General features: G+C 50.9%; 1 pseudogene; it reads left to right on the forward strand.

Moving 5' to 3' along the window:
* Positions 1 to 4,039: 4,039 nt before the first annotated feature.
* Positions 4,040 to 12,213, forward strand: LOC110122564 (serpin B8-like; annotated as a pseudogene).
* The last annotated feature ends 1,471 nt before the right edge of the window (positions 12,214 to 13,684 follow it).

Genomic DNA, 13,684 nt, shown 5'->3' on the forward strand with positions numbered 1-13,684 from the left:
TGTATACATATAGCCTGCCTTTTGAGAAGTATCACAGACTTTAGAACAATAGATAATAATCATGGGCTGTTAATCTCTTTTTTCCCCCCAAGGAAAACAAAACTATTTAAAAAAATGGGAAAGCAGTATAGTAATTAAAGAGCATATGGGTTTCCCTGGTGACTCTGGTGGTAGAGAATCTGAAAACCAATGCAGGAGACACCAGTTCAGTCCCTGGGTCTGGAAGATCCCCTGGAGAAGGAAATGGCAACCCACTCCAGTATTCTTGCCTGGAGAATCCCATGGACAGAGGAGCCTGGAGGGCTACGGTCCATGGGGTCACAAAGAGTCGAACAGGACTGAGCAACTAAACAACAACATGTTAAACAACATAGACGTTCGTGTAGTGGCTAAAGATATAACTAGACAGATTGGAATCTGGATTTTGAAAGTGCTCTTCCATAGGCGTACTAAACAAGGCATATTAAACAAGCTTGTGTGTGCCTGCTAAGTCACTTTAGTCGTGGCCCGCCGGGTTCCTCTGTGCATGGGATTTCCCAGGCAAGAATACTGGAGTGGTTGCCATTTCCTTCTCCAGGGGATCTTCTCAACCAGGGATTGAACCCACATCTTTTATGTCTCCTGCATTGGCACGGAGGTTCTTTATGCCACTAGCTCCATCTGGGAAGCCCACTAAATAAGTTAAGACTGTGCCTAAGTAACCCAGGAAAGCACACGCATTCCTTAATTGGAGAGGCCTTCTGCAAACACCCTCGGAGGCCCAAGCGCTAGCTTCCGCCGCCAGTCCGTCCACTCTCAGCCCGGGGTAGGGGGACACGCGCGAGGCTCGGCCTGCGCGAACGGTCCAGCCGCTGTACAAGCCGGGCCGTCTCCAGGAGTTCTGAGTCATCGCCAGAAGCCCGGCCCGAATCGAAGCGGACGCGAAGCATCCGCCGAGCTGGAAGAGCCGCCGCCACCGCCGGGGAAACAGGAATCTCCCAGATACCCGGTGTGGGGGCGCTCCCGAGCCCTTGGGGTCCCCCGGTGGCTTCCTGGAGCCTGGAGCTCAGGCGGAGACGCAGGGACGGCGGGAGGCCGGAGGCAGCCTCGGTCAGAGAAACGAGGGGACCAGAAGGACCTCCGGAGGTGTCCGGGTGGGAGGGCCGCGGGGCTGGGGTTGCCCCGGTTCCCGCTGCACCCTGGGGACCCCGGCCCGTTTGGTTTGGGCCTCAAAGGTGAGTCTCCAAGGGTGGGGCTGGGAGACCCGGGTCAGGAGCGCGGACCTGCCCTGGTCACAGGCAGGGAGGGCGCAGCCGGAGCCCCTCCTGGGCGGTGGTTCCCCGAGAAGGACGGGGGAGCCCTGGCGGGGGTGGGGGTCTGTGGGCGTCTGTGGCCCCCGCTGCAGGCGGGAGTGGAGCCTCGGGCGAGTTCCGGGCAGTGCTGGGTGCCGGCCACCTCCAGACCCGCGCGGCCCCGCTGTCGTCCCGCTCATGGGGTGTGACCAGCCCCCTCCCCTCCCCTCCTGTTCCTCCAACATTCTTCGCTCTGTTCCTCCCTTCTTTATTTCTGCATTTCTTCCATTATTTTCCTTTTTCTTGTTTTTCTTTAGCATCTTTCATCTGTTTTTACTCATGGACTCCTCTCTGTGTTCCGCTGTGCTTAGTCGCTCAGTCGTGCCTGACTCCTTGAGACCCCATCGGCTTTGTGTAGGCCGCCAGGGTCCTCCGTCCCTTAGATCCAGGTGAAATCCAGGCAGGAATGCTGGAGTGCCGTGCCCTCCTGCGGGAATCTTCCCAACCCAGGCCTCCCGTATTGCAGGCGGATTCTCTACCAGCTGAGCTGCCAGTGAGGCCCTCTCTCTCGCATGTAACAGTTTACTCCCGATTTCGGCTCCGCAGCAGCCACAGAATGGATTCCACACTCCTCCGATACCCCAGCCCCCTGGTTCCTGCTCCCACTAAGTCTGCTGAGGGATTTGAGGTCCGAACTGCCATCTGCCGCCCGCTCCCCAGGGCAGCCCGGGGTGCTGTCTTCCTGTCCTCCTCCATCCTCCCCACTTCCCTGGTCCCTCTCTCATTTCGGGTTCTCCCAGGACATCCGGATTGTCGGGTCCCAGTCTCTTGGCTTTTCCTCTCACTACCTGCAAACATTGGAAATTCCCAGAACGAGGTGGATTTTTTTTTTTCCTCTTAGGCCTCCACTTGTTTGCTCTAATTTCACCCATTTACCTAGAGGTTCCTGGAATGAGGATGCAGACTGAGGGCTGTCAGTCTCTCACTCTAGAGCTTCTAGTCATTGCAAGTCCCCTCCCTATGTTGACAAACACCCCTGGGCTGTCTTTGTCACAGGATCCCTTGAAATGGTATGTTCCACTCATCTCAAATGGAATGTAGTGCCTTCCCCTTTCCAAGCTGACTCAAACACCTTCCTGTGGTTGGTGTCCCACCCTTCAGGTGGATTAGCTAAGAGCCTCAGCACGGGACTCAGTCCTCCTTGTCCTTGGGTGACCAGCCCTCCAGCCTGGCAGTTCCGTCTTCCACTCTCTAGTGCAGACCTTTCTGCTGTGTTGGGTAGGTGCTGGTCAGTAGCAGGGACCCCCAGTTTTTTTCTACACGAAACCATGAGCCACAATATTTTTCTAAAACTCATATAAAGCATTTGTTTGAAAACAGTGCCTGGCTTCCTAGATCATAGCTCATGTTCCAAACTCTCAACCTGGTGTGCGGGGCGCCTCCTTCCTGTCTCATGCGCTGTGTCTATCGTAGGAAACTGAGCTCACCCACTTCCCGGGTCCCACGAGGACCCTGCTCTTCCTTTCCATCGTGTGCACCTGCCGGCCCTGACACTCTGCTTTCCGGAGTTCCTGCCCAGTCTTTGAGAACCAACTTACTGCTCCCCTTCTCCTGGGCTTCTGAAGAGATTTCTTTCTGCTTTACTGTCGGCTTCCTTAGCACTTTGTAGTTTATCCTGGTATGGAGCGCAAGGCTGGCTTGAAACTGGACATTTATGCCTGCATATCTCCCCAAGGATGGGAGCTCCCAGTCAGGAATTATGGCCTTTGTTTTTTACCTTTTTTTCCCCTCCAAAATATTACAAGGAAAGTTCAACGTAAATGCTCTTTGAACAAATTCCCTTTTGGATGTATGTATGTGTTAGAGGTAGAGGGTGGAGCAGGGAGGTGGCAGGCATTCAGGGCCCCCAGGAGAAAATGATGCTAAATACAGTCTGTCCTCCATTCTATCAGAGGTTCTACTTCTGCAGAACCCACAAGAGACTGCAAAAAAAAAAAAAAAAAATCTTAAGATGACAAATTGCCTAAAGTAAGTTCTTTAAGGAAAGGGAGGTCAGGGATTAGAGGCGGGAAGAATCTTGTCTGTAGTTTAGTTAAGCTGGGGAAACGTCAAGTCTGGATCCATAGTGAGTGCCTGATTCAAAGTGTCCACCTGATGACTTGAGGTCTGAGCTTCATATTCCATTTGCGTTCCCGGGGGGAATGTTGCTTCAAGATTATGCCAGAGATGCCAAATTGAGGGAGAACGATCAGTTATAGGGGGATTTATCTTATACTTCTGGAGGTCAGAGGTCTGTAAGAGGTTGGCAGAGCTACCCCCGCCCCCACCCTGCTCCGCTCCACTCCCACTGGAGGCTCTAGGTCAGAGTCCAGTTCCTTGCATTTTGCAGCTCTGAGAGGCTGTTCTTTGATCTGTGACCCCACATCATCCTCATCTTTACTTCCATCTTCATATTTCCTTCTCTGCCTCTGACCCAATTGCCTTGATTTTTTTTTTTAATAGTGATTTATTTGGCTGTGCCAAATCTTAGTTTTGGCACTCGGGATCTAGTTCTCTGACCTGGGATTGAACCTGGATCCCCTGCATTGGGAGCATAGAGCTTAACCACTGGACCACCAGGGAAGTCCCTTGCGGTCCTTATAAGAAGCCTGTGACTACACTGAGCTCACCCGGTGATCCAGGTGACTCTCTCCATCGCACGATCCTTAATTCAGTCTTATCCACAGGTTTCTGGGATTCGACATGGATGTTTGAGGGTGCAGCTACTCTGCTGACCACAACCAGTGTCCACAGACAGGGCACGAACGAGCAGGTGACTAGCGGAGGGCATGGTTGATGTGCTTCTGTTAGCCTTTTGATACAGACCTCCACCAATGAATGCTCTCTGTGAAGCAAACGGCACTTTTGCCATCAACTTATTAAAAATGGGTGAAGAGGACCACTCGTGACACGTGTTCTCTCCGCTGAGCCTCTCCTCTGTCCTGACCACAGTCTTAATGGGGGCTGAGGGGAACACGGCAGCCCGGATGTCCCAGGTATGTGGGCTTCCTCTGTGTTCTCATAGAGCTCGTCTGTTCTTACCCCACATTGGCTAATGGAAGCCAGTGAGGCCGGGAGATGGGAGGGGCACCGAAGTGACAGAGAGAATGCAGACCTGAAAGTGGCAAGAAGAATTGTGTGAGACGAAACCTCCTGCTAGTGTTCATGGGATACACTGAGTGTTATTTGCTGCATCTTTGATAGCAAGGGAAATTACAACTGTATTCCACAGAAAAGCCAAGAATTTCAACTTGTTCTGTTTTAAGCTTTTACTGATGTTATATTTCAAGTGGAAATGCAACCATGTAAATGAACTTTTTGTTTAATGCATTGTTTCTAGAATAAGGTTATGCATAAGTGGAAAAAGTGCAACACAAATGGGGACTTATATCTTCTGGAATTTTTTAGATTTAATCTTATCTATCTATCTATAGATCAGCCACATATATCAGTTCAGTTCAGTCACTCAGTCGTGTCTGACTCTTTGCGATCCCATGGACTACAGCACACCAGGCTTCCCTGTCCATCACCAACTCCCAGAGCCTACTCAAACTCATGTCCATCACGTTGGTGATGCCATCCAACCATCTCATCTCTGTCATCCCCTTCTCCTCTGCCTTCAATCTTTCCCAGCATCAGAGTCTTTTCCAATGAGTCAGTTCTTCACATCAGGTGGCCAAAGTATTGGAGTTTCAGCTTCAGCATCAGTCCTTCCAATGAATATTCAGGACTGATTTCCTTTAGGATGGACTGGTTTGATCTCCTTGCTGTCCAAGGGACTCTCAAGAGTCTTCTCCAACACCACAGTTCAAAAACATCAATATATATGTGTATATATGTATATAATCAATCAATATATAATCTGATTGATCTGACATAGTTTATATATGACTTCAGATACAAATGAAGTGGGCTTTCCAGATAGCTCAGTGCATAAAGATTTCGCCTGCCAATTCAGGAGATGCAGGAGACCGGGTTCACTCCCTGGGTTGGGAAGATCCCCTGGAGAAGGAAATGACAATCCACTCCTGTATTGTTGCGTGGAAAACCCCGTGGACAGAGGAGCCTGGTGGGCTACAGTCCGTGGGGTCACAAAGAGTCAGACACGACTGAAGTGAGTGAGCACACACACATGCACCAGTGAAGCATGGCTGTTACTTTAGGGAAGTAGATTCCCTGGTGAAAGTGTCTCAGAAAACTCTCATATACACATCACATTCTCATGAATACCAGAGTGCCCTGACCCTCCTCAGAATCTGTCCCCAGCCCCAGTTGAATCCCGGGTGGCTGTTCCTTTCAGCTCCCTGGAGGAGGGAGGCTTTGGGCCGGGATCATTTGGAGACAAGGGAACAGCCTTAATTCTCTCTGATTTGACACTTAAATACAGTCTAGACTGCAGGACTTCTGTGGAATCCCTAACGAACACTCCCATGTCTGTTTCCGCTCACTCCTGTATTGTAGAGGTGATTCCATATCTGTTTGTTCTGCTCACCTCCCTCCTGAGTGACTGCGTGCTGCCTTCCTGGAGTAGATGCACCTGCTGGAGCAGGGCTGTCCGTCCACCTGGGGTTTGCACCCCCTTGGACAGCTGACAAGGTCTGGACAGTTGGTTGTCATACCCGAGAGGTGCTGCTGACATCTAGTGGAAAGAGGCCAGAAATGCAGCTGAATATTCTGTTGGGTGCAGGACCGCCTCACAGCAAAGTCCTAGTGGTTGGTTTAGTCCCTGAGTCGTGTCCAACTCTTGGGACCCCATGGACTGTACCCCACCTTGGGATTTCTGTCCATGGGATTTCCCAGGCAAGAATACTGGAGTGGGTTGCCATTTCCTCCTCCAGGGGATCTTCCCAACCCAGGGATCAAACCTGCGTCTCCTATGTCTCCTGCATTGGCAGGCAGATTCTTTACCACTGAGACACCAGCTTTGTGGCCCCAAATGTCTGTATTTCCAGGTTGAGTAACTCTGTGCTAGGTGGTCAAACCAAACTTCTTTAAAAATAGGATCCTTTGTGATTTTCAGCGCAGACATTTGTTTGGGAAGAGCTCTTTGAGGCAGAAGATGGCCTGTTATAAGTCAGTGTTCTAGTCTTCTATCACCAGGCACTTTGTCTGAATGAAGGTGGAGATGTCCACCGAGGTTTGCAGTCACTCCTCAGGGAAGTGAGCACGCCCGGCCCACAGAGCCTGCTCAGAACTGCCAACAGACTCTTTGGGGAAAAGACGTGTGATTTCCTGCCAGTAAGTAGTGCTCCCACATTGATGAAAAAGACACTGAAAATAAAACAAGTTACGGATGTCAGTTTCAACTTGTCCATCCTCCTGCACCCACACCTGTCTTCTCCCATCCCCATCTCAGTGACCACAACCCCTAACCCCTGTCTCATCTCTGCTGGGCACTTTCTGTGGAGCTGACCTCGCAAAGTCTCTTAAATTTGTCCTGTCTTCTGAATCACCATTGTCATTGCCTGTGTCCAGGCTCTCACACCTTCTACACTGTTATTTTAATTGTTTTCTAACTGATCTCTCCAAGTCCAGCCTGGTCCTTCTGTACTACTGATAGAATAGTCTTTCTAAAATTAAAATATGTCCCTAAAAAATAAGATTTTGTATCTGAGTATTTCCTATTTACTGCAGCATGTAATTCCAAAGTTCCCTAGGCCAATAAAAGCCTGCCATTAGTCCATAAGTGAGAATCAAACAACTGTGCCAAATGATAAGTAGCAGGATGCTGTTTTAAGATTAAGGAGATGATCAGGGTAAGTCTGGCCATCTTACCAGTTGGCAGCTCCAAGGATTATTCTGTAAGATGCAGATATAACCTTGTTTTGCCTGCTGTAGGGTGCTACCCTGTGCAGATTGCCTGCTCTGGGCTTCAGTATCCTTGGAGATGATTCGGAATCCTTCAGCTAGTTAGGTTTTCTAGGATAAGTACTTGTGATTCCAGGAATCTTCTGGTTAATGGATGCTCATTTTTGAATATCAGCCAGATCTTTGAATATTGTAATTGGGGAATATTGAGGACACAGAGGATCATTCTCCACTTTTCATGGTCGCTTGGGTTCTTATCTCTACATCTTCTTTCCTCTGTAGAAGCTAAAATGTTTGAGGACAGGAGATGGGCAGAGGATGGGAGCCAATTGCCAGGCACAGGATATCAGAAAACAAGTTTTTATGAGGTGAGTTATCTGTGGATTTTAATGTGTTACATATAATGCCCTTCCTGATTTGACCCCAACTTACATTTCATGACTCATCCCTTGTTACTTTTCTCCCTAATTCCCTACACACAGACACACATGCACACAGACATACACACACACACACACATGCACGCACGCCACCCCCCACGTGCATGCGTGCATACACACACACACACACACACACACACACACACACACACACACACACAGATTCTATTCCTGGAAGACCTACAAGACTTTTTGATAGCCTACTTCAAGCCTCCCAATCATTCCAAGAGGATGTTTCAGACCCTCTGGTCGGTGTTGGTGGTACAGAAATGAATAAAACATGATTAGACCACCCAGTGGAGGAGATAAAATCAAACAGAAGGTCAACATGGAGTTACATGTTTAACAGGAATGTTTACAGGCTGTTATATGCTTAGTTGCTGCAGCCGATGTTCTCGGGACAGCCTGAAACTTCTGTGTGTGTTTCACAGCATCCTGTGAGCCTGTAGCTCTGTGTGTGTGGGTCTCAGCAGATTGTGAGGCTGTGGCTCTGTGTGTGTGTGTCTCACCAGACTGTGAGCCTGCAGCTCTGTGTGTGTGTGTGTCTCAGCAGACTGTGAGCCTGCAGCTCTGTGTGTGTCTGTGTCTCAGCAGACTGTGTGCCTGTAGCTCTGTGTGTGTGTGTCTCAGCCAACTGTGAGCCTGTAGCTCTGTGTGTGTGTGTGTGTCTCAGCAGACTGTGAGCCTGTAGCTTCTGTGTGTGTTTCTCAGCCGACTGTGAGCCTGCAGCTCTGTGTGTGTGTCTCAGGAGACTGTGAGCCTGTAGCTCTGTGTGTCTGTGTCTCAGCAGACTGTGAGCCTGTAGCTCTGTGTGTGTGTGTGTGTCTCAGCCGACTGTGAGCCTGTAGCTGTGTGTGGGTGTGTCTCAGCAGACTGTGAGCCTGTAGCTCTGTGTGTCTGTGTCTCAGCCAGCTGTGAGCCTGTAGCTCTGTATGTGTGTGTGTCTCAGCAGACTGTGAGCCTGTAGATCTGTGTGTGTGTGTGTCTCAGTCGACTGTGAGCCTGTAGATCTGTGTGTGTGTGTGTCTCAGTCGACTGTGAGCCTGTAGATCTGTGTGTCTGTTTCTCAGCAGACTGTGAGCCTGCAGTTTCTGTGTGTGTGTCTCAGCAGATTGTGAGCCTATAGCTCTGTGGGTGTGTGTGTGTGTCAGCAGACTGTGAGCCTGTAGCTCTGTGTGGGTGTGTCTCAGCAGACTGTGAGCCTGTAGCTCTGTGTGGGTGTGTCTCAGCAGACTGTGAGCCTGTAGCTCTGTGTGTGTGTGTGTGTGTATGTGTGTCTCAGCCGACTGTGAGCCTATAGTTCTGTGTGTGTGTGTCAGCAGACTGTGAGCCTGTAGCTTCTGTGTGTGTTTGTGTGTGTCTCAGGAGACTGTGAGCCTGTAGCTCTGTGTGTGTGTGTGTGTGTCTCAGGAGACTGTGAGCCTGTAGCTCTGTGTGTGTGTGTGTGTGTGTGTCTCAGCAGACAGTGAGCCTGTAGCTCTGTGTGTGTGTGTCTCAGCAGACAGTGAGCCTGTAGCTCTGTGTGTGTGTGTCTCAGCAGACTGTGAGCCTGTAGCTCTGTGTGTGTGTATCTCAGCTGACTGTGAGCCTACAGCTCTGTGTGTGTGTGTGTGTGTCTCAGGAGACTGTGAGCCAGCAGCTCTGTGTATGTGTGTGTCTCAGCCGACTGTGAGCCTGTAGCTCTGTGTGTGTGTGTGTCTCAGCCGACTGTGAGCCTACAGCTCTGTGTGTGTGTTTCAGCAGACTGTGAGCCTATAGCTCTGTATGTGTGTGTGTCTCAGTATACTGTGAGCCTGTAGCTCTGTGTGTGTGTGTCAGCAAACTGTGAGCCTGTAGCTCTGTGTGTGTGTGTCAGCAGACTGTGAGGCTGTAGCTCTGTGTGTGTGTCTCAGCAGATTGTGAGCCTATAGCTCTGTGTGTGTGTGTTTCTCAGCAGACTGTGAGCCTGCAGCTTCTGTGTGTGTGTGTGTGTGCATGTTTCAGCCGACTGTGAGCCTGTAGCTGTGTGTGTGTGTGTCTCAGCCAACTGTGAGCCTGTAGCTCTATGTGTGTGTGTGTGTCTCAGGAGACTGTGAGCCTGTAGATCTGTGCGTGTGTGTGTGTCTCAGTCGACTGTGAGCCTGTAGATCTGTGTGTCTGTTTCTCAGCAGACTGTGAGCCTGCAGTTTCTGTGTGTGTGTCTCAGCAGATTGTGAGCCTATAGCTCTGTGTGTGTGTGTGTGTGTGTGTGTCTCAGCAGACTGTGAGCCTGTAGCTCTGTGTGGGTGTGTCTCAGCAGACTGTGAGCCTGTAGCTCTGTGTGGGTGTGTCTCAGCAGACTGTGAGCCTGTAGCTCTGTGTGTGTGTGTGTGTGTGTGTGTGTGTGTGTCAGCCGACTGTGAGCCTACAGCTCTGTGTGTGTGTTTCAGCAGACTGTGAGCCTGTAGCTCTGTATGTGTGTGTGTCTCAGTATACTGTGAGCCTGTAGCTCTGTGTGTGTGTGTGTCTCAGCAGTCTGTGAGCCACCTCTGGTCCAATGTTCTATCTTCACCCTGGTGTTGACACCTGGCACATTGTCAGTGGTCTATACATTTTTATTAATTGCACAAATGAGTCTTAAAGTATAGATTGCCCTGTGCAAGCATTTATGCCAGAAACATGTTAAGAAAAAATGTTTTCACACTTTTAGGAAACCTTGCCAAGTAGAATATGGCTACACTTGGTATTCATTTGTAGGCTTTTAAGGAATCCTGCCAGAAGTTCTATCAGGCTGACCTGGAGGAGCTGTCCTTTGCTGAAGACACCGAAGAATGCAGGAAACACATAAACGACTGGGTGATGGAGAAGACGAAAGGTGAGAGGTTGTCTTTTCGGGGGAGGTACTGTTATGAGGGAGATGGTGGAGACTGCCCGGATGTGACCCCACAGCGTGACCACTCTGACCCTGCTTCCAGTGGCCTGTGGGTATGTGTTTGCTGGGTTTTCAGGCCAGTAATGCCATTCTGACATGGACTCTAGCCTGCCAGGCTTCTCTGTCCATGGGATTCTCCAGGCAAGAATACTGGGTTGCCATTCCCTTCTCCAGGGGATCTTCCCAACCCAGGGATCGAACCTGGATCTCCTGCATTGCAGGCAGACTCTTTACTGTCTCAGCCATCAGGGAAGCCCCAATGCCAATCTAATATTTTTTTGGGCTTATGAAGTGGTGATTTCTGAAAAATGCTTAAACCTAGTGTTAGTCTCTGCTTCAAGACTATTGTTTGAGGACAAGCACTACACTGCATGTGTGCCCAGCATGAATCATCATCCCCCTGAGTCCTCAGGTGGCCAGAGAGGCAGGATTCCAGCCTTTTCTCAATGTCGAGAGAACGTTTGTAAAGGAAAAGTTTATTCTCCCCCAATAGCAGTAACTTTCATACTCTGTATAGGTAAGATATCAGAGATACTGGGGGCTGGACAGTCTGTCCTCTTATTAAGCTCATCCTGGTGAATGCCATCTATTTCAAAGGCAAGTGGAATGAGCAATTTGACAGAAAGCACACAAGGGGAATGCCCTTTAAGACTAACCAGGTAGGAAAACATTTTGCAGACATATTGTTACTTTCTAAAGTAATACTGCTGGGAAAGACGCTGGGAAAGATTGTGAAGGAATGGAAAAAATAATTTATTTCACACTGTCTTCTTAATTTATGTCTGAATGAATTTCATGTCCCCTGTATATCTCGTCTTGGAATGGTAAAGAGAAATACTAAAATAATTGTTATATTGATCTTTTTGTCTTTGGTCAAATCAATCTTCTGTCTCCAGTCATGTTATTCGGATTGAAAGAAAATTTCTTCTAAGCCTTGGAGCTGTGTTTGTATCACTGACTATATTTAGAGTTTTTCTTGCAATTGTCAATGACAACTATGACTATTTATTGCCTTAGAATTCATGGCTGTATAATTCGGAATATAAGAAAAAAAGTGTTAGCAAATGTTCAGGACAGCTTTCTTTTTATTTATTTTTGGATCTTTTTTTAAAAAATAAAAAATTGTACATATTTAAGGTGTACCAGATGAGGATTTGAGATATATAGTGAAATGATTACTGCAGTGAAGCTAATTAAAATATCTTTCCCTCACATAGTTACCATATATTTTCTTGATGACAGCACCTGAAATCTACCCTGGGTATTCATTGGAGGGACTGATGCTGAAGCTGAAACTCCAATACTTCGGCCAGCTCACGCGAAGAGTTGACTCATTGGAAAAGACCCTGATGCTGGGAGGGATTGGGGGCAGGAGCAGAAGGGGACGACAGAGGATGAGATGGCTGGATGGCATCACCTACTCGATGGACATGAGTTTGAGTAAACTCCGGGAGCTGGTGATGGACAGGGAGGCCTGGCATGCTGCGATTCATGGGGTCACAAAGAATCAGACACGACTGAGCGACTGAACTGAAGTTCTCATTTGCCCAAGGCTGAGGTCTCGAGCAAAGTGGGCAGTGTTTTTCAAGGAAAGGGTTAACTTCAAGCTTTGCCCTAGGCAGGCCTTTCTAACAAGCTAATTGTTTTTAATTGCATATGCAAAAGAACCAGCTAAAAGTTTTTTTAATTTTAACCAATTTTCTCTGGTTCTATAGAATATCATGGCCATTCTAGGTCAGGCCATCTTTCCTTTCTGTAGTCATAGTTTTATCCCTGAATTATAGACAGATCAGCTGACAAGGTTTCCGTAGCTGAACCTGTGGAAGGATCATTAACGTGGTCGGTTCCAAGAGCGGCGCCCGCCTCGCCGCTCCGGAGCCTCTCCTCCACCGGTGCTGCACGGGATGGGAAGGAAGGGAGAGAAAGACGTCTGGAAGGCGGCGCGCCCCGGGCGGGCGGTCGGGTCCGGTGGCCTTTCCAGTGGTAGGGGATGAGGGGCCGCGCGAGAAGGTGGGGGGCGGCGTGCAGAGTGGGGGTCGGGTGGGAAAGGCGGCTCTCCTCCGCCTTCCCGCCCGCCACCGGCCCTTCCCGCCTCCATCCCCGGCCGGGCGCCCCGCCACCCTTGCCCCGCGCCCAGTGGCGTCGTCTCTGGTGTCCCTCTTCCGTCCGACCTCCCCGCCACGTTCCCTCGAGGTTGGTCTTGGCGCCGGACACTATTGCCTTCCTCTGCCCCCGCCCCAGCCGCGGACCGCCAGGCGCCTCCTCACGCCCTCCGAGCCTCGGGGCTTGCTCCCAATCCCCCCCTCTCCACGCCTCCCGCGGCTGGCTTGTCCGGTTCTCTCGCCCTCTCACCTCTGTCGTGTCCCCTGCCCGCTTGGCGCCACACTTCCCGTCGGAGCCTCTTCCCTCTGCCCTTGGTGGTGGGGGGAGAAGGGTGCCTGGGACCCGGGCGCGGGTAGGGGGTCCCGGTGGTTGAGGGGAGTGGACGGGGTCCCGGGGGGGGGGGGTGCCGTAGGGGTGTGCGAGGTGGTGGGGGAGGGCTCTGCCCCGTTACAGGGGGATGTGGGGATGGTCGTCTGGCGTCGGCGGGGACCTCCGGGCGGCGGTCGACCGGCGCACGGTGGGGTCCCCATGCGTCACAGGCCGGCAGCGCCGAGGCCCGCGGGCGGGGACGCGGTGGTGGTCGAAGTCGGGGCGGTGGCCCGTGGGGCGCGCCGTGCACCTCGCCAGCCTCCCCCTTTCCAGGTACCTAGCGTGGGGCTTCCCTGGTGGGTAAAGCGTCTGCCTGCAGTGCGGGAGACCTGGGTTCGATCCCTGGGTTGGGAAGATCCCCTGGAGAAGGAAATGGCAACCCACTCCAGTACTCTTGCCTGGAAAATTCCATGGACTGAGGAGCCTGATAGGCTACAGTCTATGGGGTCACAAAGAGTCGGACATGACTGAGCGACTTCACTTCACAGCTGATAAAAAGCTTGGGTTGTCTCGGTGGGGTGGATTTGCTCCTGGATGGATTTCACCTGGCGGCAGTAGCCACTCCTGGAAGTGGGCGTATGGGCGGAGCACACCTGGCCCGCATCGGGGGCGGAGCGTGCCTCCTCGGAGATCTTAGGCAGTGGGTCCCAGGTCTCAGGGGTCTCCATTGCGGCTGGGAACGCCCATTTCGTGGGCTCCTGGGTCCCCATCCTATCGGCATCCAGTGAGCAGAGTGGGGGTGGGGTGCGGACCACAGGTAAGGG

The sequence above is a fragment of the Odocoileus virginianus genome, unplaced genomic scaffold (genome assembly GCF_023699985.2).
Source record: "Odocoileus virginianus isolate 20LAN1187 ecotype Illinois unplaced genomic scaffold, Ovbor_1.2 Unplaced_Contig_26, whole genome shotgun sequence".
Lineage (NCBI taxonomy): Eukaryota > Metazoa > Chordata > Mammalia > Artiodactyla > Cervidae > Odocoileus > Odocoileus virginianus.